The following is a 26404-nucleotide window of genomic DNA, read 5'->3' as shown; positions in this document are numbered from 1 at the left end:
GCCACAGCACACAACATTTGACCCAGAAGGGACAGTCTTGTGTAATTTGCCCCTTTGGCTGAGCAGGCATTTAACAGTAGGAGAAGCCAGGACACAAAATACGCTGTGAGTTGCTCACCTTTCCTTGGTAAGATGGCAGAGCCCTCAGTTTTGGATGAACTCCCCCTCGGTGAGGTGCTAAAGGTCTTCCCTTGCATTTGATTTCCTTCAGCGGAGCCTACCAGTGATGGCACTTCTCTCCTGACAATCCCTTCTGTCCAGAGAGGCACCGGGGGTACTGGCTGGTCCTTGCCATCCTCCTTGCATGTGTCCTCACAGTGTCCCAGATCCCTTTCCAATGGTAAAAAGGCATCTACAGGGACAGGGGTGTCAGCTGGAGCCTGTAAAACTGCAGCAGCCTGGGGAGTTGCAGGGCTAATCCAGTGGGAGGGATCGAGGCTTCTGTGGGATCCATAGGCATCAGCTGCTGCCAGTCAGGGTGGATGAGCATCAGGCGTGGGCAGTGATGGCTCTGGGTGGAAGGAGCCTCATGCTGGTTTCGCTTCAAGGGCTTTGCCTGTTGTGCCTGTCAGGAGCACGGCTCTGGATAGCTATTTGATTTGGCAGCTGGCGCAGGCCTGGCAGCCCTAAGGATGGGTTGTGGGCACCAGAACCTTGTCCTCCTCTCCCTTTTTTCTGTTACTCCACCCGTCCCCAGCTTTCTGCTGTGTTGGGCAGGAGAAAGCACCTCCCTGGGACTTGCATCCCCTCTTCCACCTGGAAAATACGTGATACGTTCCCTTTCCTCTTTTGGGGCTCACAGGCAGAGGCTGAGATTGTGTTTGACAGAGAAGCCCAAGTGCCTTTGCTCTGCTGCTGGGAGGCACAAGAGCAGCTCTCCTGTTGGCTTCTCGTGGAGAGGAGCTTCTCTGTCCCAGCTTCTTCCCAGAGCTCCAGGCACATGGGGAGCTGCTGGGAAAAGTATTCAAAAAAATATCTAGATACCTTTTTGTTGTTATTTATTGCTGCAATGCCACCTGTGTATATCTGGTTTAGAATGGCTGAAGTGGGTGTTCTTTGTACTCTAGTTTTCCTAATTTTCAACAGGGAATCCTGTTTCACATGAACTTGATGCTGCGAAAGAAAAGTCCCAATCCCTGCTCGCCATCTTTACTGTGAGAACAGCACAAACTCAAAGAAGACCAGATTAGTGCAGGGGCATGGCTGCATTACAGTCAGTAGCACCTTTCCTTCCAAAACATTTCCACGGGTCAGCGGTTCAGTGGTGATGTGCCTAGGCTGCCCACCTCTGTTGAAGAGTTCTGTGTGAGTGTTGGTTGCTTCTCACTCTCTTAAAAAAAAAAAAAAAAAGAAAGAAAAAAAAAAGGCAACACGGTATTCATTGTTTGAATCTGTGCTTTGGAGCCTGTTTCAGAAAACAAAACCAATCAAACTAAAACCACCTCTGAACCCAAAACTGGTTTTGCTCATTGAAAGTCAGTTTCATGAGTTGAAGTTGCAAGCCTTTTGTTGGTCAAAAAGGAATTACTTTCCCTTAAGCAGAGCTTCAGTGAAGATACGTCCTGCCACTTACAGATATTTTGATGTAAATGCAATTTTAGCCCTGATATTGCAGGTGCATGTGTTTTTTTTAGTGAGAGGAGTAATTTACCCACATGTAAATTAACAAGTGTTTGTGCAGTCAGGATCTTAACTGTAAGCAACTGCTCCCCACCCCGCACAGTGGTTTCCAAATATTCAGAAACGCGGCTACTGGTGGCAAATGTTTATCATTTACTTTATTATGCTTTTTAATCAAAAGTAATTTTACAAAGTCCTAGTCTAATTAAAATGCATTACTTATTTTAGTAGGGTTTAGGTTGGGGTTTTTTTGTCTTTTTTTTTTTTTCCTTCCCTTTTTTAAGAGCCCCAGGTATTTTTCTTATGCTGGTGTGGACCCCTATGCAACAAATCTAAGGCTATTGCAGTAATAGGCTGCCTTCCATAAGTACTTTCCCCAGAACTCCCAGCAGCAGCTTACAGGCCCTCCGAGGTCTGCAGAGGGTAAATCTAGCACCAGCGAAGCAAACCAGTCGCCCTAGGATTCCCTAGTTCTTAGGGTAGTGCTGGCTGTGCTGTTGTGCTCCAGGGCCTTTCAGTGGAGGGGGATGATGCTGGCATCCCTCAGGGCTGCTGATCCGTGTCTGGGTGATGCCGAGCTTTGTATTCATCTCACTACAACTAGATAGAGAGGTTAATTGCTTTGCCAAACCTCAGGCTGAATTGAGATTGCCAAAGAGGGTAGCAGTGGCTGATGGTTGGTTAGTTGGAAGGGGAGGAGGGAGAGGTGAGGGTGTGCAAGAGCAATGCCGTGTTTTGGCATAGCCCTTTCTCTGAGACCTGATCCTGAGCATGTTGGATGGCTGCTGTTTCAGTGCCTGATCCGTGGCTGTTGCTGGCTGTAGGGGATGCAATGGCTGGAGCTGTGGTTGCTGTTTGTAGTAATTTTGGAAAAGCTCTCGGGGGTATGCAAAGAATTGATTGCTCTTGGAAACTGACAGAAAAATGCCAATAGTAAACATGTCAGGAGGCCAGGCACATACTTTTCTTGCTGCCTCCTTGACTCCCCACGGGGCACAGAAGCTGATGTCCCTGGAGCAGCTCTGTTGTCCCACTTAGCAGACTCAAACTTGGCTCGCACGTAAGCGGCTCAGCTTGAGGTGAGAGCCCAGCAGCACTCCTGCCAGACACGATGTGCTGATGGTCAGGGAGGGGATGAGGCAGAGCTGGGACCTGGCTCAAGAAGAACATGTGCCATCCAAGCTCCCTTTTGCACGCAAGGTGTGCACCTGTGGGGTCCTCCCTGCTCTGGAGACCTGTGGCTAGTGGCTGACCCAGAGTTTAGGAAGGAGGAGAGGTGTGGGGGAGTTGGGATTGTGGTGTGAAACAGCGGAGAATCTGTGCCTCGACCTTGGCCAGTAGACTAGTCTAATGCCTTGTCTGATTTGCATATCAATTAATTTTTATTTTAAGAGGACTCAAGTGGACCCAAGTGCCAGACTGCATCTCAGTATGCTGTAGGAGGAGACCACGAACTGCTTGATTTGATCTGAACAACGACCCTGAGGGTGGTATTGCTTAATGAGCCAAAGACCCCTGGCTTAAGTCAGTTCCTTCCCACCCGTAATTGGCAACTGCCGATTTTTCTGGGGGTTTTGAGGTCCCTTTGAACAATTTGGGCAGTGAGTGAATGTGAGAGGGTCGTGTAGACCCTGGCGATGGTGAGGATGCTGTCTGATAGGAGGATGGCTTGCCTAGTATCTTCCACTGCCCTCGGATGTCCCAGTGCCTGGGGACCAGTTCTCTAATGTACTGTTCCCCACCACCGTATGTCTCACCAGACCAACGCTGCCTGGCTCACCACATCCCAGGTGCGGAACAAAGCCTAATGCCAAAGGGTGGTTCCGGGGTGGCTGCTGGACGCAGAGCTCCCCTGGTCAGCCTCACTGCTGCGGGGCAGGGAGGAAGCCAACCTCCCCTGCCCAGAGGCAGGAAACAAGGACCACCGCGTGGGCTGCCTCTGATCCCTGCCGGCACCTCGCACTTGCCGTGCCCGGGCTGTGGCTGTCAGTACCTGGCTGTGGCATATGCCAGGACTAAAGGCAGCTTGTGGGCTGTAGCATGCTGCTTTCGCCCAGGCTCTCCATGGCCCTGGCGTGACAGCTGTGCTGGGGCTTGTAGCCGTCGCTGCTTCCCGGGGAAGGAGGGTCTGGCAGTTTTCATGTCAGGGCTTCTTCCTCCTGCATTCGAGGTCTCTTGATATTCATCCTGAGGTCTTTCTCTGACCCTCAGCTGGGTTCCTGGGACTCCTGCTTCCCATCGCTGAAATAGTGATTACTGGAGGGAAAGGCAGTGTAAGCTTTCTCGGCAGTCTCTGTCATGTTTGTCCTGTTCAATTACAATGCAGCAGCAGTGGCACCAACCGCTGCCTTCCTCCCCTCGCTGGGCTGGAGCGCTGCAGGCTCTCGGCAAATGCTGTCTGCAGACATCTGCTGCCTCCTCCCCCACCGCCTCCTGGCAAGCGGCATCAGCTTCCCAGCGAACAGTCTGCTCTTTGCATCACCCCCTGCATGCCCGACCAAAGCTCCTTTCTGCTCTTACAGGCTCCTTCGTAGGACCTTGAAATGGTGGTTTCCCTGGTGCTGGCTGAGCTCCAAGCAGCCTTCCGTCTCACAAGACTGTGGCTGAAAAAAAATCAGGGTGCCTGATGGAGGGGAAAGGCTTATTAAAGGTGATGCTTACCCGGTTCTGGCTTGTGATTCAAACAGGCAGCCCTCTCCTTGGCAGGTCTGCAGCCAGTGCATGAGGCCTGAGGCAGGCATAGAGTCTGGGGCAAAAAGCTTGGAGCTATTTGACTGGAGCAGATGTGGCAAGGTCAGCTGTGAGCTGCAGCCCTGGTGCCAGAGCTGGATGCTTTGGCCCAATGTCTGGCTCAGGACTGTCATGCGCAGCTGCGGGGGGCAAAGTTCGCTATTCCAGGTATTCGTCTGGCCCCTTCAGGGAGAAGGGAGGTTTGTTTCTTTCTGCTGTGGCCGAGCGATGAGATGATGTGCTCCTCAGGTGCAGAGGGCAGCGGGGCTGTGGGTTTCTGGCTCCTGAGAGTAATCCCCAGGCTTGGTAGTGTTGCTGTCTTGGCAGCAAGAAGCACCCTGCAAAGTGGCGTTTCTGTGGCTTCAGGCTCTCGGCACTGCCACACCGGGTTCCTGTCTGTGGTTATGCATTTGACACCAAAAAGCATGGCAGCAGCCTGAGAGGAGATTTTTACCACAAGCCCAGCCAGTCCCCCAACACGACAGTCACCGAGATGGCCTGTCTGCACCATGGGTGCATCTGGCCTGGGAGGGATGGAGCGGAAGGACTTAACGAAGAGGGCACAGGGAGTGTAGCAAACTCCTTTCTCCTGAAGCTGGTGAAGCAGTAGCTGGGAGCATGAAGGCAATGCTGGGCTGTGATCTCAGGGCCCAGAAGGTGGGCTGAGGTGTGTGGATTAGTTGGATGAGAGATGGTAGAGGATGAAAGAGGATTCAGCAGCTCTGACTGTAAAGGCAGGTTTGGAAGAAGGAGCTGGAGGTATTGCAGGTGGGACATGAAAACAGGACCATGGAAAGGTGAAATAAACGAAGCCAGTGGGAAAATTTGCCATTTTGTACCTGGATCAGAAAGATGCGAGCACAATTCAAAGGGATTTAAGACAAGAAGGCACAAGTATGTGTTTGGAGGGAGAGGGATCATCTTCTTCACTGTGACCATCTTTGTGGTGGAAGGGTGCAGAGCCACAGCCAGACCCCCCCTGCTAGATTGGAGGAAGCGTGGTATTACAGAAGAGCACTGCTTGGGACACGGTTAGTTGACAGGAGGTTCTGGCCTTGCTGTTTGATCAGCAAGGCTGTGGTCCATGCCTGTGACAGGCGTTGAAGAAGCAGTAGTGGGAGAGCTGAGTGACTGCCACTGGAGGGGCCCCTGAAATCACCTGAGTGCCTGTGAAGGATGTAGCACGGAGATGTGGCTAGGGCCCGGCATCTGCCTGATAGCAAGCAGTAAGACCAGGGCTGCATGGTGAGCAGGGCCAAGGCTCTGCCGTGTCACCAACAAAGGGCCCTGGTGCACCCGTCAGCATGCTTTTGGGTGCTGTTTTTTGGCAGCCAGGACCAGTGCTGCTGCACAGAGGGGAAGAGCCTAGAGCAGATCTGGCAGCCAGACCTGACTTGAGTGCTTGGGTCTCCTGTTTGCCTGGGCAGTAACCGCAGGCCTCCCCCCCCCCTCCTCCTCAGCACAGCACTGAGAACGAAGGAGACGAAGAGAGGGAAAGATGGGGCATGTGTCTGAGAGGAAGATGAGAGACGCCGCTAAGAAACAGAACTGAGCTCGCTTCCTCTTTGTGTGCTGGCGGATACTCGGTGGGGTGGGGGCAGCGGGGCTGGGCTGCAGGCCAGAAACGCTCACACACATCCCTGGAAGAGGAAGCTGAAATGCTGCAGGAAACCATGCTCTCGCCTGCACTGTTGATGCAGAAATGCAGAGCTGGTGCATCGCCGGGGTGAGACAGCAAAGCCATGCCTCCCCCCGCCAGCCAGGCCCTATCTGTGATCCCGGGAGGAGTCGGCTAAGGAGATGAGGGAACCCTGGCAGGTGCGCCCCCCCCACCCCCCATGGGAGCATCACTGGAGAACTGGAGACGAGGGAACCCTGGCAGGTAGCCTTTAAAGGCCGCCCCCTCCCCCCCCATGCCCCCGGGGAATGGGAGCATCACTGGCAGCTGGAGGCAAGGCTGGTAGATCCTGGTGTTTACCCGATGCTGAGGAGAAGCAGAAGGTGCCATGTGGAGGCTGGTCACTGCCTGCCCCAGGAGATCGGCAGGGAAGTGGAGGAAGGCCATGGGGCGTGACGTTACCCTGGGAAGAAAGTGCCAGGGACCAGGAGGTCACTGGGGAGGACATCCTTCCCTAGGGCAGAGGATGGGTGCCAGGAGTCCAGCAGGACCCTGCACATGGGAGCATTATCTCCCGTGGGTGCCCTGGTTAGTGCCCCTCCTTGTGACTTTGTGCCTGCAGGCTTCTCGGAGGCAGTGGAGACAGGTGTGCGAGCTGCAGGGACTGGTGTCAGGCTCAAGGAGAGTGGTGCCTGGGCTCTTCTCCCTTCTACAGCTGTGCTGGGTGCATTGCTGTGAGCCGCTTTTCCCTCCGTGCCAAGGCCAGCACAGGGCCTTACCCCAGCACTCGACTCTTGCTCTGCTGGGCTCTTGTTTTCCCCAGCTACGGAGCCTGGCTCCTGGACCTTGCCTACTGGTAGGACTCGGTTGCTCCTGAGCTGGGAGGCAGGCTGAGCATTGTCTGGCGCGCCAGGGAAGCGAGCTGCCTCCCCAGCCTGCAGCAGCCCTCCTCCCCACACTCCTCTTCCCACGCTGGAGGGACGGAGGGGAGGAATCGCCCAGCGAAGGGTTAAGGCGTGCTCCAGCCGGCTGCTGGGGCAGCAGCCTGGGCCGAGCTGCAGGAGCAGTGTTTAGCAGCTTGCTCCAGTTGGCATCTTTCCCAGAGTGCTTTGGAAAAGCACTGACCTCTGACCCCCAGTACAAACTGAGCTCAGCACGTGGGAGGGAGAAATTACTCCCAGACCTTCAGGCTCCAGGGTTTACAAGCTGCCTGCAATAAAGCAGCCATTTTTTTCCGACAGTTACTAAATCTCCCCTTTTAGCTCTGCCGCAAACCTCTACCCGTCGCTCCCCCGCCCCCAGCCCCATGTCTTGCTGCTGCTCAAATCAGAAACATCTCCGAAGGTGAGGCCAGCCTCTTCCCCCCAGGACGAAGGCTGGGGAGAGCTTGAGCTGACAGTCCACGAGCAGTGCCCCTGGTCCTGTGGCGGCAGGTCCCGTCCGGCTCGGCAGCTGTTCCCGTGTCTCTGCCCACAGGAGCGGCGCTGGCTGCAGCAGGCTGCCCCGAGTACCTCGCCGTAGCGAGCCGGGGGGTGGTCCTGCACCTGCTCCCGCCCGCCCACGGGGTGCGTGTCTGCACCTCTCTTTGGAGTCCTCAGGAGGCTGTGGGGTGCTGCTGGAGATGATACTGTGTCCGGGGCAGCTGTCAGAGCGCCTTTCAGTACTTGGTGTCTATACCGGGGACTGGGAGCCAAAGGGCAAAGGTTTTCTTCTTGGTTTTGCTGATGGCTGGGGCGGCGTTGGGCAAGGCATTGCTTTTTTCTGCACCTCTGTTCTTCTATCTAGAAATGGGAGTAGGAGCCACAGGGTTTGCACTTACCTGTCAGCTCCTTAGGTAACTTACTCTGTCTGCACTCCCTGCAGTGAAAGAGGGATTAATCTCCAGGGAGGCTGGCCAGTTTCTATGGGAGAATACTGTGTGGGAGGCTCGTGAGGCTTCACCAGCTAGTGTTTGTAATGCCTGCTGCAGCTGCAAAGTACCACTTACTCACGTAAGATTTCGTGACCGTCCAGTTGCATGGAAGCACCAAGTTGGCATGGGGCGGTGAGCTCTGCGTGTCTGGTGCGATGCTGAGCATGCCAGCGAGTTGTGTTGCTGCAGAGGGTGTGGGGAGTGCGTGTTCATGTTTGTACAGCACTTTGGGAACAGAAGGCACTCTTTACGAGTGGCTACTGTGCCATGGGCACTGTGGGATCCAGATAAATAAAACGGGAACTGGTATTTCAAAACAACCTCTTCCCTGCTCCTCCCACCTCCTGTGCACATTCCTCTGGTGGGGAGCAGGCGGTGGGGAGCTGCCTGCAGCACGCAGACCTTGCCCACGGCCTGAGCATGGCTGCAGCAGCAGGCAGCCTGGCGCACAGCGCTCTGCCCAGCAGATGCAGGGGACCCTGTATGCAGCAGTTCGCCCTGGCCTTGCCCGTGCTGACCAGCAGGTGGGTGGCACCTGCCTGGGGACACAGACTGCTGTCTCTAGCTCTCAGGGTGGCTGGTGGGAGCCAGCTCTGGGGCAGCCCTGGAGCCTTAGGCTTTCGCTGCACTTCTTTTCAGACCCAGCGGTTTGCCGGGAGCAGTGCTGTGGCAGGAGTCTCACGCTGCATGTGGCACCAGCAGCGGCCAACCTGCGCTGTGCCTTGCTCTGTGCTGAGCCCCTGGGCAGAATGTGGCAGGGAAGCCATTTTCCTAAACATGGCTTGGGCTGGTCTAGGATCTGCTCAACACGCAACAAAAAAGCACATTCATCTGAATCCCCTTCTCTCCCCTCTCTGAGAGCTTGGTTTTGTTTTTAAATCTATATGGCAGGCGACCAAACTGGCTGAGTCAGTCAGCTGGCTGGCCACCAGAAGTAAAAATGTGGTTTTGTCCCCTCCCTCATTCCCCCTCCTTCCTCCCAGATTTTTTTTTCCTCCTTCACTTAGCGACAGTTTCATGTATTGACAACAAACCTCTTTCTGCCGCCTTCTCTCTCGGGGCCAGGACAAGTGGAAGCTGGTTTTTATTTTCAGAATCAGTCTAGGGGGAGAAGGTGCAGAATGGCAGCCTGGTTTTGCCTTCTTGCTTCTGCCAGTAGTGATGCTGTCTGGGAGGAGGGAGAGCTGCCTGCTGGATCCAGGCCTTTGCAGGCCGACAGCAGCATCTGCTGTGGTACCGGCAATTAGATGGAAGGATGGCAATTAGATGAGGGGACGGTGAGAGGTGAAGGGTCTTGCCTGAGGCCATGCAGGCCAGGCCTAGGACCAGGAGAGCTGAGTCTCCCTCTGCTGCTGGTACCCAGGAGCCGTGCCGGCCGTGGGCTGGCTTTTGGGGTGCCAAAGGTGAGAGGTGAAGCTTTGTTCCTGATTGTTTACAAATGCTCCCAGCTGCCGTGTGCAGGTGTGGCTGCTTGCAATGCGCCCTGGAGTCAGCTCTTCCACTGGGAAAATGGGAGTCAACAACCCCCCTGTGTCAATAGCCTGGCATCGTGTAGAGGGGCAGCCAGACAGTGTGTTGTCAGGGGGGAGCAGGGCTGTGGGGCTTCGCTGCTGGCAGGCTGTGTGGGCAGCTGGCCGGGTTTCAGGTGCCTCATGCTGTTGGGTTGCACATGACGCGTATATCCTGGGGACAGGGGCACAGGCATCTCCTCTTGTCACTGTTGTGGCAGGGGTCTGCTTCCACCTCGCTGGAAGTCACCGCTGGTAAGTGATAATACTGTTCCCTACAGCTGGGGGATTGCACAGCGCTCTCCCTGCCTGCCACACCAAGCGGTGGGGTAAAATGGGTGAAGCGGAGCTTGGATGTGTACGTGAAAAGGTTGAGAGCTCCTGCTTGCCACTGACAATGTTCCTGGGCCTCCACTTTGATCTGTTAATTCCCAGGAAGCAGCATCCAGGTTTGGGAGCTGAGCTTTCCCTTAGGCTGTCAGGGAAGCCACCAGTCAGCGTCCCACCTAGCACTCATGCCCACACATAGCCCTGCACCCAGACGTAGATGGACTTGGGCAAAAGCAGGGCGCATGCACGGGGGTGGTTTTCTGCCCCATGGCCTGTGCTTTGGCCATCAACATCTTTACTCTGCATGCATCCAACTTCTGCAGCACATCTGTGGGCAGCCTTATGACCTGTCGCCAGGGTGGAGGGCAGATGGTACAGGGGGTGAGGCAGGTGTGATCTGAGGACTGCCAGCTTGGCTCGCTGCTTGCAGCAAGCTCACGTCCCAGCCCAAACTGCGTGACTGGTCATGGGATTTCACTGTGTCCCAGCTCCCGGGGGGTCTTTGGGCACCAGAGCATGTGGTACCTCACAGGAGTAAAAACTTACTGAGCAAAGGAGGCTCCCTGGGGTGAGAGGAGTTTTCAGATGCAAACTGGCTGGTTGGTTTCAGAGACAGATTTTCTTAATTTGTATGTTGATTTTTGCTATTTCAAATGCATAAATTGCAGCAAATGCTCCAGCCTGACTCTGGCTTCTGTGTACTTCAGCAAGAGGGCTGCATGAGAGCAAGCACCCGGTTGGCTGCCATGAGCCATGCGGGTATCTGAGGATACCTGCGCTGGTCTGAACTAGTTTGCTGCTTCCTCTGTCGTATATCACTGCTCAGTTGCGAGACATACTTCCAAGGCAGCAAAAGCAGGGGAGGGGAGAAATTGATTTACTCTTTTTTTATTTTAGCAGGAAAGGATGTGATGGGCTGAGAAATGTAAAAGGCAAAACAAATCCTCCAGAATATTTTGCTCCGTTGAAGTGAAGGGAACTTAGAGATGCACAAGGAGGCTTGAGAACAGAGGGGGGAAAGGTGCCTGCGAGCTTCTGGTAAGGCTGAGCCTCTTTGTCACATTGTTACAGGGGGAATGCAGATGCGAGGGGAGTGATGGCTTTTTTGTCCCTAAAAGATGTTCCTCTGCATGCGTAGTTGTGCCCCCACCTCTCCTGTGATGGTTGGTGGCCCTTCCTGTACTAGTAAAGCTGGAGGTGGCTATGAACATGCTGTGGCATGCATGCATCTGCAGTTCATGCAGAAGCTGTGATAGCAGGACACAAGCAGTGAGGGAAAGTGGGAAGTGCTGCCAGGATCTGGTGTTTGTTGGCAGAGGTTTTTGGGACTAGCAATGAGTAGAGGGCAAAGCATGCTGCACATTTGCTGGGCACTCAGAGAAGGAGCTTTGAGGTCAGGAGGGAGCTGCTGGGGATGCATCTCCTGCATTCATTTGTGCCTAGTCCTCAGCCTGTCCTCACTTCCCTTCCCCGTCTCTTAAGAGCTTGTGCCTGTAGGGTTGAGGACGTGTGGGAAGAGGAGAGCTCTGTAGCAATACCCAAGTGTCTCTCTGATGGAATAACTGTACCTGATGTAGCCACACTTTTTCCTTAAACTTACCTGTGGTCATTCACTCAGCAAATGTCCAGGACAGAAGAGGAGCAGGAATGATTTGGAAGAGAATGCAGTAACTCAGAGTGACCTGCAGATAGCTGGCACCTGTGGCCAGGTGCTGAAGTTGGAGACCGTTATTTTCCACCAAACATGGAGCCCACCGGGGGCCTGAGCTGGCAGAGGAGCTATTTGTGTGCAGTGCTTTTGGAAGTTGTCTGTGTTAGTGGCAACCTACTTGATCCTGGTAATTACCTGTTAGCTTTTGGTTTTGCTGGAGAGAATGGAGCAAGACTTGTCAGGTCTGTTTTGTCCTAGTGAGTGTTGTTTTCTGGTTCTTGGGCCCTTGCCTGGTTGGATTGCAAACCTGTGGGCATCTTGAAGTCCCATAGCTCTTTCCGAGAGAAAGACGGGGAGAAAAATAGTCCTGAAATGGCCCTGCTGTTCAAATGCTTTCCACCTTGTGATCTGAAACCTCTGACAAACTGCCTGGCCTTCAGCCCCCCGCTTACGTCCTAGCTGTGCTGTGCTCCCCAAAATACTGGTGCTGCCTTATAGCTGTTTGTGGTGTTCCTCCACCCAATGATATGTTTTTTTAATGCTGAGAGAGTGGAGGAGGGAAGCAACCCTGAGGGACTACTTAACTTCCACACCTGCTTACATTCTGCTCCCCAGGCAGGTGACCGGAGTTTGGCACAGTCTGTTTCTAACCTCATCACCAGGAAAGATGCTTGTAACAAGGTCTGACCCATGGGCAAACTTTTAAACAAACACAAACTCCTGCATCAAATCAATACCTGGATCAATGGCTTTTTTTCCTCTGTCAGAAATAGAGTATAGCTGTGTTGACTCAGTGTGCTGAGGCCGTTTCCCAGCACATCTCCCTGCCAAAGCCTGAAATGAAGAGCTGGAATTTCAAGCTCTTTCCATTTACATTGTCACCCGAGTTTAAGGTGTACCTGCATTTTAGGTTTCTTGGAAAGTCTTGCTTACGGTTCTTAGAGCTAGCTGGCTACTTTGAGTACATTGGAGGGGTGAAAGACGGTGCAGCTTGGCAAACCCTGGGCAAAACCATGGTGGTATGTACTTTCTGCCCTCTGCCCTTCCTACCAGTCAGGTTCCCTTCTAAATGCGCTCCAGGAAAAGCCAAATGACACCTCAGTAGTGCAGCACTCTGGTATGGCAGGCTTGGTCCCTTCCACCAGCCCATGTGGGCGGGTGCAGTCTTGAGAGAGCCCCCCATGGTGTTTCTCACCAGTGGGCTCTGTGTATGTGCTGGACGAGGAGGCTTAGTGCCACACGTGCTCCCTTGCATTGTGGCAGGTGTTCCCTGCCGCATCGCTGCGGGGGTTAGCGGCTGGCAGAAATGGAGCGCTCTGAGACAGCCCCATCTCGTACTGCAGCCGGGCACTTGTGTGTTTGAGGCTTTGTCTCTAGTTTTACTTGGTCTGGAAGAGAAAATCACTCTTGTGGAAGTAGTTAGAGATGAAAACCTAGCTGCTGCTGATCCTTGAGCTGTCATCACTATGTGGAGGATGGACACCGGTTGTCCCCTCCCTGTGGCTGTGCGTGCACATCGCCCCGTGATGTGGTGTCAGCAGGGCCAGCATCCAGGGCTGAGCTTCTTTGTGATGGTCCCTACTGAATAGCGGGTGTTCGAGTATGAGCTGTGCTTGGCACAGAGCGGGTGGACAGCACTGTGCCCTGAGGATGCTCAGGAGGACAGTCTGCTCCTGGACAATATGTGCAGATTTGGGAGCTGACAGGTCATTTGCCATTATGCCTGGTGAGCGTGGAGATAATTGTTGTCTTCTGGATTTGCCTGCATGGAGTGAGGCTAATGGGCTTGGCAGTCGGAAGGGTGAACCTACCCGAGTCTTTGCGATTTGGAAAGAGCCATGAGAGACTTAGAGCCCAGTCTACTCCCAGAGAAAGCTGTCGTGTTTGCAGTAGGATCCTTGCCCCGGCTTTCTCTGTGGAGCGCTTGAGGAAATCCTGCAAGCCCCAGCTGGATGTGAGCAGGGTGGTGTGTCTCTGGCCTCACACAGATCAGGCTTTACTGGCTTTTGCAGCGAGGTTCTGGTGCCTGGAGGTGGGATTGCTGAATTTGCTGAGCCAAGCATTGAACAAGAGAACCAGCATCGTCCCTTCCCTGCTGTGCTGTAGGGTAGGCCGCTGTCTGGACTGCAGTGCCAGGGGTTTGGGGACAGCGGGAGCTCGCAGGACAACCTGGTTCATGCTGAGGCCAAGCAGGGCCGGGCTGCAGCAGGAGAGGTGCCTGGCTGTGCCTCGCAGTGCTGCCGTCCCGCCAGGGGAGAGGGCACGGCAGGACTGCCGTCGCATCCACTGGCAGAGAGGCTTCCACGTTCTCTCACACCCACGCGCTGGTGCAGACGCGCACATATGTATGGGTGCAGGTTTGTACCGGCGTGAACATGCTTGTGCAGATTCACATGGATCTGCGGTTAAGCAGGCACACCCACGCCAACATGGATGCAAATGGACCCATGCTGGTGCGGGCCTGCTCGCCATCACAGAGGCAGACGTGTTCATATTTGCACAGCTCCAGGCTTGTGCTGGCACAGGCGCACGCATACATGCTCCTGCGCTCACAGACACAGGCGACAGTGCTAAGCCATAGCGCTGGTCTATTTTTGGGAGCACTCCTAAGAATTGTGAGCATGTTTCAGATGTTAGAGTCTTAGATGGGGGAAAGCTAGAACAGATGGCTGGAGGGTTCAGAGCAGCAGCCCTGCTGAGAACAGATATTTATAGGCAGATTTAACCCTTGTGTGGTCTCTGGAGCCATGTTTAAAGGAACAGCATCTGAAGCGAACGTTGTGGAGCTGAGCGGTGACCTCTGGGCGTGTGCTGTCCTATCTGGTTTCTGTGAGCCAGTTATCTGTGTAGTCTGGAAATCCTGTCTATGCTCTACCTTTCTCAAGCGCAGGGACACAGCTTTGCCTAGACTCTAGAGCCAGGTTTCTATAAGCCTCACTGAAACTGGGCTGGTTGTGCTTATGACTTGTTGTCCAAGCTGGGGCGACGGGTACTGTGGCTGCCATGTGCTTGCATGACCAGCAAAATGAGGACAAAGATTGTTTTGTCCCTCTTGCCCTGATTTTTTTCCCCTCTTTTTTTTTTTTTCCTCTTTTTGCCAGAGGTTACCCAGATTCTTCCTTTTCCTTGTTGGAAGGAGAGATTGTGTTTTCTTTCAGGCATGCTGTCTTGTAAAGAGACACAGATTAAACCCTGCCCTGTCAGATCCGTCAGATGTTTTTACCTGCCCTTGTCATTGGCCCTCTTGTTTGGGTGTTTAGGGAAGAGCAAAATCCGTCTGCAGGCTGTGCAGGTTTGTTGGACAGAGCCGGCTGCAAAGTGTGGAGCAAGCATGTTTACATCGACAGATCTGTTTGTAGCCCTTTCTTTGAGAGCAGCTAGCCTCCTATTTGGGACCTGAAGTAGTGTTGCATTTAACTTGTGTGGTGTGTCTTGAAGTGGGCTTGGTAGAGCTGAGTAACAGCAGCAGGAGAGAGCGATCTGGGGTCAAGGAAGAAAGCAATGCCCTTAGGTGGGAAATGTAAAGAAATGACAGGGTAGTTATCTGGGAGTTGCAGGGGAGAAAGCTCCAGCTCCTGAAAGCATGAAGCAGGGTGCAGACCTGGGGAGCTGCCTGAGTCTGCTCAGGCTGCTCATCAGCCTGGCTCTGGGAAAATTAGGGAGCAGTGGTGCTACTGAGCTCATGCAAGACACTGGGGGACTGGATAAGAAAGAAACGAAGTTGGGGGACTGCTGGCAGAGTTGGTGCTGCCAGGTCAAAGAATTGTGCTGGCCTCTGTTTGTGCTTGTGCTTCTGAAAATGGGGAGATTGAGTCTAGTTGCGAGATGAGGGAAGAAGCTGCAGTGTGAAGTGGAAAAGGTCGTGTCTCCCACACGCTGGTCCCGTAGGGTTCAAGCTGCATTGGTGGTTGTACACAGCAGCATGCATCTGAGCTGCACCTTCCCCCTGACGGGACTCCAACTAGTCCAGATGTTTGGAGCTGCCCTCTGCAGCATTGCCTGCAGGCTTGTGCCCAGCACAGGGGTCCCAGGGAGGCAGTGCCAAACAGTACAGGGCTGTTTCTCACTTTCTGCGCTGCTGTGCTCCTGTGGACCAGCCAGAGCTGCTTCTGATGTTGGAGGCAACGTGTAGAGGCTGTAAGTTGGGTTGTCCCTGGCCAAGGGTTTCATGCAGATGCTCAGTGTACATTTCAGTGAGCCAAGTTTGTTGCTCTGTATGGTGATCCCATGCCCAGGGGGGCATGAGGGTCTGCTGAAAAGTCTGGGAGTGTGGCAGAGTGCTGGCCTTGCCTTGGCGTAGGATTTGCCGTGCTGCTGCTGTGTCGTCTTTGGGGTGTGAAGTTGGAGCATCCCCAATTCTCTTTGTGCTGGCATGCTGGGGCCGGGAGATACAAAACTGTAGGAGAGTTGGAGTATGTTGGAGCTGCTTGCTCCCTTGCTTGTTCATCCCAGTTTCAGACTGTGGAAGCCTGGAAAGCAGCCACCATCGTCCCCCGGGTACGCGGTTGTGTTCTCACTGCTCACGTGTGTGTCAAGTTGAGGAGTTTCCCAGAATCTCTCGGTCTCAGGTCAGCACTTGCACCCACCATTGAAATGTGGCTTTGGGATGAGAAAACCCTGGTTATTCCTGCTCCAGTCCCCCTGCAGCACATCCTGGAGCATAGCTGATCCTGCTGGAGAACCCAGGTGCGGTGCTGGCAGGGCTCAGCAGCCGGCTTGCAGTCTGGTCTGCTGCATGCTGGTGTCGACTGGCGGCTTTGTGCCTGTGGCTGTCTGACTGCATTTTGTACCCAGACAAATTGGTGGGAGCGAGGTTGCTTGGCAGGGCCACCGGGCATGCTGGCGTGGTGTTCCTGTGGCTGGGCTGGCCATGCCATGTTTTCTTCAGGGCCCATGGGAAGGGCTGGCAGCCACCGATCTCCTCCTACCTGAGTGGAGGAGCAGAGTGCTGTGGCAGTAATGACCCACCCAGTGGGTAACTGCCAGTCCCGGGGGATCTGCCCACACTTGCCTGGCCTCCCACAATGGCTCCATTGTTCCTGAGAGGGCAAGAAGGAGGCTGCCTGCAGCTCCCTGGGCATCATTAACCCTCCACCTGCCAGCAGCAGGCTGCAGAGCCTGTGTGGAGCAGGAGGTCCCGTGGGCAGGTAAAGGAGCTCCCACCACCCGAGAGTGAGGAGGGGAGCACCAGCGTCTCCCTGCCAGCTACCTCCAAACTCGCTGGTTACTGCTGTTTTGAGGACAGCCAGCATACGCCTGTGGTGAAGGTGTAGAGGGAGAGGCCCTGCTGAGCCTTGATTTCCTCTGACAAAGCGTACGGAAGCTCTCTGCCTTCTTCCAGGCTGCTTGCTGCTGTGACCTTGCTTTGGGAGCAGCCCTGGTACAGCCCCAGCATGGACACCAGCAGCTGTGTTGCTTTGGCCCCGATGCATGTGCCCAGAGCAGGATGTGTGTGCAGGAGCGGGATGTTTGGGATGTTGGGGTGCTAATTCCAGTGGCTGAGGTATTGGTGTGGAAGCTGTTTAAAGCTATTCCAGCCTGATTGAAGTGCCTTCTTCCTTCCTGTCCTGTAATGTGATTGTGGGCCAACGAGCTGCTCATGGTCTGCCCATGGTCTGCCGTGGCTTCTGGTTCCTGTTGTAGAGATGTAGCCCTGGAGGGCACAGGCATGCCTCACCAGTGTGCTCATACTGCCAAGGTGCAGGCTCAGAGCCAGAGCGTGATGTCTGTGTGCTGAAGAGGACAACAAGTACCCTGTCAGTGGCCAAAGGAGCTGGACGCCCACATCCTTCTCTGCTGGCTGGCTCTGCATTGCCTGTCTTCTGGTAGTGGTGCCTCTTCCCTGCAGCTTTTTGTCACAATTGCTTCCCCGTCAGCTGACTCCAGGGATTATAGGGCTGCCTCGGCACCCCTGCGCCATTGCAGATTTGCTCTCCAGAATCCATGGGATGAGGAAGAGGCATTTGGCTGGCATGCCAAGATTCCATACAGGAAACTTTCTGGCTGTTGGTCTTCAAAGATGTCGATCCTGGTGTGTCTCGTGCTAGCTCAGAGACTTGCAAATCGGCTCAGTAATCCAGACAGCCAAAAACTTTGAAACCCGATAGACACAGTGCGAGTATCACCTTTGAGTTCTACTGCAAACCCCGCAGCTGATTTTCTTATATCATAACCTAAATGGCTACCCTGCTTCCAAAATATCTGTTATCTCCACTTCTCCCGCTAGGTAGCCTTTGCACTCTTCTCCTGCTCCTTTGTACCCCGGCCTTTGTTGATGCAATAACTTTTCTTCTCAGTATGTTCTGGCTTTTAATAACGGCGTAACTGGAGTTGAGCGTGGAGGGCCCTGGGCTGAGCCGGGAGCACTTGATGGCCCCAGTTACTGCACCAAGTGGAAAAGAAGTTGCTGCAGAGCTTGGTCTGGCTGAGTCTGGGCACCTGGGTTCTGCCCTCAAGGACCACTGCAAGCCTCAGGCACGCTGGAGCGGTGTCAGAAGCACGTTGTAAGTTAATGAGACCTCTCTCTCTTGGTGAAGAGGAGCTCTCTGGGGGCAGCCCCAAGGACAGGCTGCTGTTTGCTCCCTCCTCCTTGTCTGTGGGTGTACATCTGCCGATAAACAAGGGTCTCGCTGCCTCCACCCCAAGAGCTACAGTTAGAGAGATGGGGTGATATCAGGCTCTTTCTGTCTGTTTCTAGTGGGGTGGTTGGAGGCTTGGGTCAGGGTTAGATCACTGTGTCTCTTGTGCGTCTTCCCTGCGGCTCCAAGGAGGAGCTTGGCGAGCTGCAGGGGTGTTTGTATAAGGGCAAAGTAGTCCCTGGGACTTGGGGCTTGGTCTGTGGGGAAGGCTGTGCCTCTGTGCGTGCTCTGAGTGGGAGAAGCTGGGGAATTTCAGCTTGAGGTGTGGAGGAGGCTTCTGTGAGGGTGAAGTGTGGTGAGGAGGGTGGTGCAGCTGCCCTTTTGGGGTGTGCTGTGGGGAAACCCCTCTCCGGATTGGTGGAAGGTCAGACTCTGATGGTAAAGCCCTGTGGGGGGCAGGGGTCTCCCCTCTCCTCGAGGTCTCTCCCTCCCTCTCCAGCCCAGCACTGGAATCCCAGTAGCTCCTGCAGGCAGCTGCCACCGCTCAGCAGCACCGCGACCCACACCAGCCCGATCCACACTGGGGAAGGTGAAGTGTTTCCCAGGGTGGAATTTCCTGTGAGGCAGATGCGCAGGCTCTTCCCCTCTGACCTTAAACCCTGATGTGCCTTAGTCATGATGGCATGCAAATACGAGGCGATAGGGTGGGGGCTGGAGGGAGCTGCTGGGAAAAGGAAGTGACCTCAGCTGGGGTTTAAATATAGAGCGCAGGCTCTGCTGCATGCTGGGCCTGGTATTTGTAACCCTGGAGGAGCGCTTGGCAGCTCTCTGTATCTCTCTTGAAGTCCAGGCTGGCCGAGGGCAGCACGGGGGCAAGGTGCAGGGGCTGGAGCGTTGCTTCCCCCTCCTCTGCCCTGCGTTTCTGTCAGCTCCCCCTCCCCAGGTGAGCTGGAGCACGTCTGTGTGCTCATGTGCTCAGCGGCAGCGCTGCAGCCTGGGCGCTTCGCTGGCCCACGGGTGCTCCAGCCTCCGCTTTGTGCAGATGTGTCTTTTGTGCGTTACGTTCAGTGCCAGGACTGGGCGCAGGAAGGGAGCCCAGCTTGTGTCTGTGTTGAGAGCAGGCTGGGACACTGACTGATCTGAAAAGCGCGTCAAAGTAGGGCTGTCAGACCAAGCCTTCCCGTGTGTGGCTTAAAATGCCTTATTTCCTCTGCTACCGTGGGCCTCCTCAAAGGCAAGGTTGCAGTGCTGGTCATACTGTGCAGTGCAGCTGGCGTACATGGTGTGGAGAGGTGGCAGGGGTGTCCCTGCCACAAGGGCTTCCTGCTGGGACTCTGTCTGCAGAGATTGTGCCCTTCCTCAGGCTGGAAGGTGGCCTGAGCTTGCATTGTCGGGCTCGAAGGGAGAGCTGTTGTTTTGGGGGAGATTTTCTGCAAGGTGGTATAGGATGTCTAGCCCTTGCTCGCACCCTGCAACAGGTGTCTCTATGCTGCCTTTATCTGAGGAAGTGGGGTAAGCAGGAGCTGCAGGGACACGGTGCATGGCTTTGCCCTCCAGCACACCTCTCCGCACCTTATGGAGTCCATGGCATGAGGGCTGGGGTGCAAGGGGGAACCGATGGTCCAGGTGCAAGGCCCCTGCACCACTGCACCAGCCTGGATGCCTCGATGCTGGCAGGAGGTGCAGCGATTTTGCCTGTGCTCAGCCCTGGAGAGGCTGTGCATGCCTTGGGTGACGGTGACACCTAGTGGCTTTGTCCCACAGTCTCCTGCCCAGACCCGGAGATGGGGTGCTGGGTTTGACAGCTGGTGCTTCTGGACACCTGGCATGAAGCTGGACCAGGAACTCTTATGTCTGTGGCTTGGAGACAGCAGGCGGGGAAGGGACCAAGTGAAGTGTCATGTCCTTGTTGACAATGGCTGGTCTGTCACAGAGACCTGCAGAGGTACTTCCTGCTCAAAAGAAAAGCGGAAACTATTGTGTTAAAGCTCAGGAGCTCCTTGTGAAGTTCTGGCACGCTGGGTTCCCGTCCCGCATGCTGCTGGCATCTCATGGGCTTTTTCAGTTACTGCCAAAGGATCCTAAAGCAGTTACTGAGCTCTAGACCCAGCTGAAAGAGCTGTACCAGGCATTTACCTGACTCTAGGCAAGACTTGGCTCCCTCGTGATTCTTGTGGGAAAGTCAGGTTTTCAAGGTCTCGACTACAAGTCCTGCTGCTTGGGGATAGGTGGCGTAGCAGGGGGCACCGTGAGGCACAGCTCACTGGGTAGGCATTTTCGCATTACGCAGCCAATCCCAGTAACCCCGGTGCACCAACACAGCAGGAGTTGCCTGAGGAGGTCTTTTAATCCCATGTAACAACTGCACAGGGAGGTCTGTGCTGTGGCTTTGTGTTGCAGCCTGCAGCGTTATCTGCCAGAAGGGTTTTTGCAGGGAAACCGCCACTTCCCATGTATAGGGGAGCTTGTCTTTGTGCACCCCAGCACAGTCACATTATTGCAGTCCAGGAAGGTTTCCTGCCCTGAGCTGCGTATGATGGGACAGCCAGCGGTGAGTGGTTGAGGGGGGTCAGGTGCAAGGTGCCTGCTGCAGAGATGGTGTGTATCCCTGTGTTGCTACCTGCCTGAGCCATGTCGCTGGCGTCTACAGGCAAAGATCCTTGATGCATTTACCAAAGGCTGCGTGAGGGTGTCCAGCTGTCACAGCAGCCCATGATTCTGGCCAAATTTTACGTGCTGTGGGAGAAGATCCTGCGTCGGAGGAAACTGAAGCTGCCTGAGCAGCAGTAGTACCTTTGGAAGAGATTTCTGGCTTTGCTCCCTGACCTGCTAGATGCTGTTACACCGCTGCAGCCTGCTGAGCCGCGGCGTGCAGGTGGCTGTGCTACCCTGTGTGGGGGACACCTGCACCGCCCTGCAGGTCTCTTGCTGACCTGTCCCCAGCAGGTTGGGTGAGGTGGTGTACAAAATAATTCATTGTTATCCTCCCAATAGAGCTGCATGTGACTGTCGAGTCATGTGAATGTCTGGCACGTGCAGGGTTTCTGTAGAGAACATGCCGGTTGGACTCAGAAGCTGGAAGGATCTGCAAATTTGGTGATAGACCTGGAGACTCCCTGAGCACAGGATAGGAAGCCAGGCTCTATCTGGGTGTGCAGCAAGAAGCAGAAGAGTGGGAACAAATGTTGAGCTGGGGACAAGGAAAGCTCTTAGAACACTGATGGATTGAAACCGTGACCAGGGAAAGGTAGTAGGGTGCGGAGCAGAAAGCAGACAGCATTCCCCATTCGCCGCACTCTCTCCGAGCCTCAGCTTCCACCCATGTTACATGGTGTGTCTGTCCCTAGGTGGAAGGGAGTGCGAATCTGGAGTTTTGTCCTATGAAAGACCTTTGAGACTTGTGGCCAAGCAGCCACGCTGAAATGCATAATTCGTGAGGCAGCTCCAAATGGCAGGAGATCAGCAGGGCCAGCCAAAACAACTCTGAGAACTGCTAGCATTCAACAGGGCATTGGGTTTTCTCTGCAGGTCTTATAGAGCCCTCCCACACAGCTGGTGAGGGTACCACCTTTTCTGCCATTTAAAAGGGCCTGAGAAGGATCCAAGAAATGAATAGAAGAGAAAACGGGCTTCGTTGGGCTCTCAGTCTAATGATGTAAGAGCAGCATAATTTCATGACACCTTCAAAACAAACGACTCTTGTCAATGGAGCGTTGCCTTGTGGAACTCCTTGCCTCCTGATGGCTCCCCGAGTCCAGCTGGCCAAAGCAGGGCTCAAATGAAAATGCCTTTAGCAGCAGCAGCCTGGGTTAAGGCTGGTTCTCGTTGGTGATAAACACACTCAGGCGAGTGCTCCTGTGCAGGGGTTGGGGAGGTGCTCCTGCAATCATGGGTTGCTGAATAGTGTGCTGGCTCAGAGCTGGGCTTGTTGGGCTTGGGGTCAGTTCCAGGGCTCATCTGGCTCTTAGAGCCCATCGCTGACTCTTGGCTGGAGCTGGCTCGGTGACAGCCCGGCTGCTTCGCTACTGTTTTTAAGGGTTTTGTTTCTCACTGGAACAGATTCAAAACCCATTGAATGGTCTTGCGAAAAGGATTGTTTTGGAACAACCATTTTTGCAGGGAAAAGGTCAAGTTTCTGATTCTGGTCTTTTTCTCAAATCAACAATGATCAAAGATTCTCGGACTTCAGAAACCTTGCTTCTGGAAAGTTTGTTGTAGTCTTTGCCTTTGTGAAATAGTCAGACTTCAATGAAATAGTATGGTATTTCTTTGGAGGTGTTCCAACCCCTTCTGCTGTTAACCCTGGAAGGACTGATAATCTAGAAGTGGTGTTAGGTAGTGTGCCTGTGATCTCATCCAGCCTTGGGGTGAGAGGTATTTCGGGAGTGGGCATCAGGTCTTTGGGGTCTCTCCTTTTGCTGTTCTCTGCCTTTCTTCAAGAAGCCCTTGAGCTTGCGTAGGACTTCTCATTTTGAAAGCCAAGGTGTTCCACTTGACTTTGTAGTGGTGTCAACGGGACATTTAGGATTGGGCTTGTCCCAGGGTTGCTGCACAAAGTGATTAGGTGGGTGGTTATCAGCATAGGCGAGGTGCTTAGAGGGCATTTGCAACGTCAACCTGGACTAGTGACTTACTGGGCTGGCTGGCAGAGAGGGGGGCTGGGTGACTTTCTGCTCGTTACATCTCTCTGTCGTGACCGGTCTTGTATGTTGGGTGCTCATGAGCTGCAGGGCATGTCAGCACAGCTCAGGAGGCCGGGTTTCTGGTCTTTGCTGTGCGCGGGCAAGTCAGGAGTCATTGTCTGGGTTTCGCAAGAGCTGTCCCCCACATCTGATAGGAGGGAGGTGCGGGCAAGCTCCTTCCTTTTTGAATCCTTGTGACTTCACCTGGCTTCCTGGCTTCCTCTCTCGCCATTTCTTCTGGCGGGGATGGCACGGCAGCGATGGCAGCCAGCCGGAGGAGGTGGAAGCTGCGGGGCAGGCAGGCTGGCGGCTGGAAGCCTTTCCTGCCCCGTCGGGAGGCAGGCGCGGGCTCCGCATTCTTGTGGCAGCGTTGTGAATCTGTGCGATCGTCCTTCGCAGCGAGGGGAGCATGATTCACCAGAAAGTCCTCTGGGAACGCAGTGGGGTTTCAGGTTTCTCGAACTATCAGCCAGCAATTCCGGGATTTCGAATATGTCAGCCCGGTCTCTCCTGGCCCGAAGCTTCCCCCTCCCCCTCTGCTGCTGTTCAGACCGTGCTGGAGGAGACTTACTTGAAAGCATTTTTTGTTGTTTTGTTTTGAGGTTTCTTGTCCACTAAGGTCCTAGCCTTTGATTTGAAGCTGTGGCTTTTTAGATGTACCAGGCACAAATACTCTGCCTTTAGATGTAGGCTTCGTTCAACAGAGGTATTTATTGTGCCTTGTAAGCCTTCTTCCCTGCAGGGCCTAGGCTGGGTTGTGTTCCGCACCCCCCCCCCCCCCCCCCCCATTTAATGGCATCGAGGCACCCAGAAACGGTGCATCTTGCTTAGGGTCACTTGTGGAATCTGGGGGGCGGGCAGGGGGTAGAAGCCAGGAGTCTCAGCTCCTTGCTTTAGCTGCTGGGAATTAAGTTTGCTATTGTCTTTAAAACTACTGGGCTGGAGTGGGTGTGTTGCTAAATGGCAGAGGGAGCCAAATTTCTCTGCAATCTCCTTTTTGTCATGTTCTTTTCAAGATGTTTTGGATTGTTTGTGTCAGTGTATCTACTTTCTGATTAATTCTCTTCTGTGGCCCAGATGTGTGGCATGCCTGCTGGAATCCAGTTTGAATCTAGGGGCGTGTGCAAGGAGCTTACAGCAATCAAGATGCCTATCGGCGGCGTGCTGCAACCAGACAGATGGGAGGCCAGGGTGGATCCCCGCTATGCATCTGCAACAGAATCCAACTGTTGCTACTCCCGAAAGCAGAGCAGAATCTGCAGGCAGTCGCTTCTGGCATTTCTCCCATTAGGAACCGCGAAGGGAAGCAGGCAGTCTCAGTGAAAAGACGGGAAGAGGAGGGCTTCCTGAGGTTGAGCCAAGGGCCCCCCATCAGCCCAGGGTAGCTTTCTGTCCTGTGACTGGCTGGGGCAGGGCAGTGGATGTCCTCCCTGGAGCACCAGCCTGCTCCCAAAACAAAGGGAGAAGATAGATGCCCCAAATAACATTCTGGATGGACCTCGAAGCCAGTGAGGCTGTCTGAAGGTTTCATCGTGGCGGCTGCCATGTCCTTCAGGATCAATGTGTGTGTTCCCTGCAATCTGACCTGAAAACTAGAGGGATAGGGGGTGCCTCTTGAGTGTTAGTCTTAGGACTCTGCAGACATGGTCTTAAGTGGGGCCATGGTTTTCTTCCTCCCTCCCCAAGGCACTTGCATACCCATGCTATGCTGTACAAGGGCTGTGCCTCAGAGCTGCTGAGCATTCGCATTTTCAGTGAAACACTTTGGGATCTATTTTGAATGCAATATCATGTCCATGCAGATGTGCCACAAGGCAGACCTGCATCTCCCAGCCTATCGTCGATATGGATGGTGGTGGTAGCTCCTCCGCGGCTGGTCTAGCCGCACTCTGGTGTCAGTCGGCTTGTGACCCTCAGGACTGCGATAGATTGACGAGTGTGGCACAGCAGATGGGGGCTCTGGGCCACCAGCAGCGGGAGCCTGCTGCAGGGCTTGCTTTCTGGAATGCTGTCTGGCAGCAGCCTTTTCCAGCGGGGCTGAAGGTTCCCTGCTGCTGGCCAGCCAGTGGCTGCAGGCTGTGTGTGTGCTTAACACTGCAGCTTGTGCCATATGGACCTTCTCCTCCTCGCTTGCCCTCTCCATGTCTCCTTCCCTGCTTTGTTCCCCTCCCCCTGCGAGCAGTTTTGACAGAGCAATTGGGCCGGCACTGGGCTGGCAGCTCTTGACATAAATCTCTCCTGGTGTGGAATGAGGGGTATAAATATCCAGAGAGTGATGTGATCTTTCCAGCTGCTATTAATAGGTCCCTGGAGAACAAGAGCGAGTGAGTGAGACTGGCTGACACTTAAAGGGCTAGCAACTCCCTTATGTGCTGTGAAAATTAATCAGCGCTGTGGCTCACCATCTTCCTCCAGGCTAGAGCAGAGCCCTCACCGAGGTGTGTGGGGAGGAGACAGAGGAGGAGGGAGCAACTAACGACTTGCTAGTTAGGAAGTGGTGATAGGCCAACTTGTGCACCAACAATCCCGCTAACTAACTAGGAATGCCTGGGCGGGCTGTGTGATAGCACTGTTTGTGCAGGCTGCACTTGGTTGGGTGCCATGGCGTGCCAGCCAGCCACCGACTCAGCCAGCCGTGCCTCGCAGGGAGGCAGATGCCGAGAAGTCCCTTTTGCAGGCAGGGAACTCACTGGTGGTAGATGGCAAGCTGCAGCCTGCACCTTGTGGCGATCATCATCTTTTGGGGATTATGGGTCTGCCAAGTGTGTTTTGCTCTTTGCTTGTGTGCCATTCTGGATACAGTGTTTTGCCCTAGCAGAGCAAGCACTTGGTTTTTGCCGATGGTATGTCTTCAGGCTCGCCTTCGGCAAGCCGGGAGGAGCGTGCGTAGTGCTGCTGAGCTCTTGCGGCGCTATCCAGAGATGCAGGGTTTGGTCTGAAGCCGGCGCTTCCTGTCCCTGGGTGGCAGAAGAAATCTGTGCACAGCATCTGGCCTGTGTGGTCCAGATGGGAGGAGCAGACCATGGGCCCAGTAGCTCCCATGTGCTGGGAAATTTCTCTGCCTGTGCTCAGGAAAGGTTCTCAAGTGTGTTGTGGGGTGTCACGCAAAGCACGCAGCAGACATAAGCAAACAGAGTAATACCTTAACTTGCACAAATGTGGTTTACTCTCCTTCCCCCTACTCCCTGAGAAGTAGAGAAGGCTGTGACAGGCAGGCAGGGTGAGTCTCTGCAGCTTTGGGGTCACTGGCTGGGGCAGTGAGGGGGCTGTAGCAGAGGAACATGGAGCCCTGATGCAGGAAGAGTTAGTTATGTGCTCTAGATGAAGAAAGCCAGGAGAAGTTCTCATGGGGATGTGCATCTTTCTGCGCTGGGACTATCTCCGAGGGCTTAGGAGTAAACGCGGTTCAGGCCAGGAAGAGTTGGTGTGTGGGAGCTGTGCCCAAAGGTCAGGGACATCCTCTGCCTGCTCTGGCAGCCCCTGAGGTGAGAGGCTGGCTGATGTCCCATACTGCCTGTGCCATGTTGAAGAAGGCTACTTGCTGCAAGTAGAGGTACTCATAAGCCGGGAGCTACCAGGGTTATCTGTCGAGCTGAGGGTTGATAGTAGCCTTCCAGAACACGCGATGTGCTCGGGTACTGCAGAACCACACCCCGGTCATCTCTAATGCCCGTGCACAGCTCCAAGGGGAAGAATCCCAGCATGAGCCTGAGGCTCTGCCAAGGCAAATAGATCCTGCAAGAAGGGCTGCTGCAGCGTTGCTCAGCTGCATGCA

The 26404-nt window shown here is 54.4% G+C and overlaps 1 protein-coding gene across 2 annotated transcripts in view; it reads left to right on the top strand.

Moving 5' to 3' along the window:
* BCL9L (BCL9 like) overlaps positions 1 to 26404 on the top strand; it is a 49359-nt gene that overhangs the window by 7953 nt on the left and 15002 nt on the right. The window lies entirely within an intron of this gene.

This window comes from Falco naumanni, chromosome 16, assembly GCF_017639655.2.
Source record: "Falco naumanni isolate bFalNau1 chromosome 16, bFalNau1.pat, whole genome shotgun sequence".
Classification (NCBI taxonomy): Eukaryota; Metazoa; Chordata; class Aves; order Falconiformes; family Falconidae; genus Falco; species Falco naumanni.
Note: the sequence above shows the minus strand (reverse complement) of the source record. Positions and strands in the feature narration are given on the sequence as shown.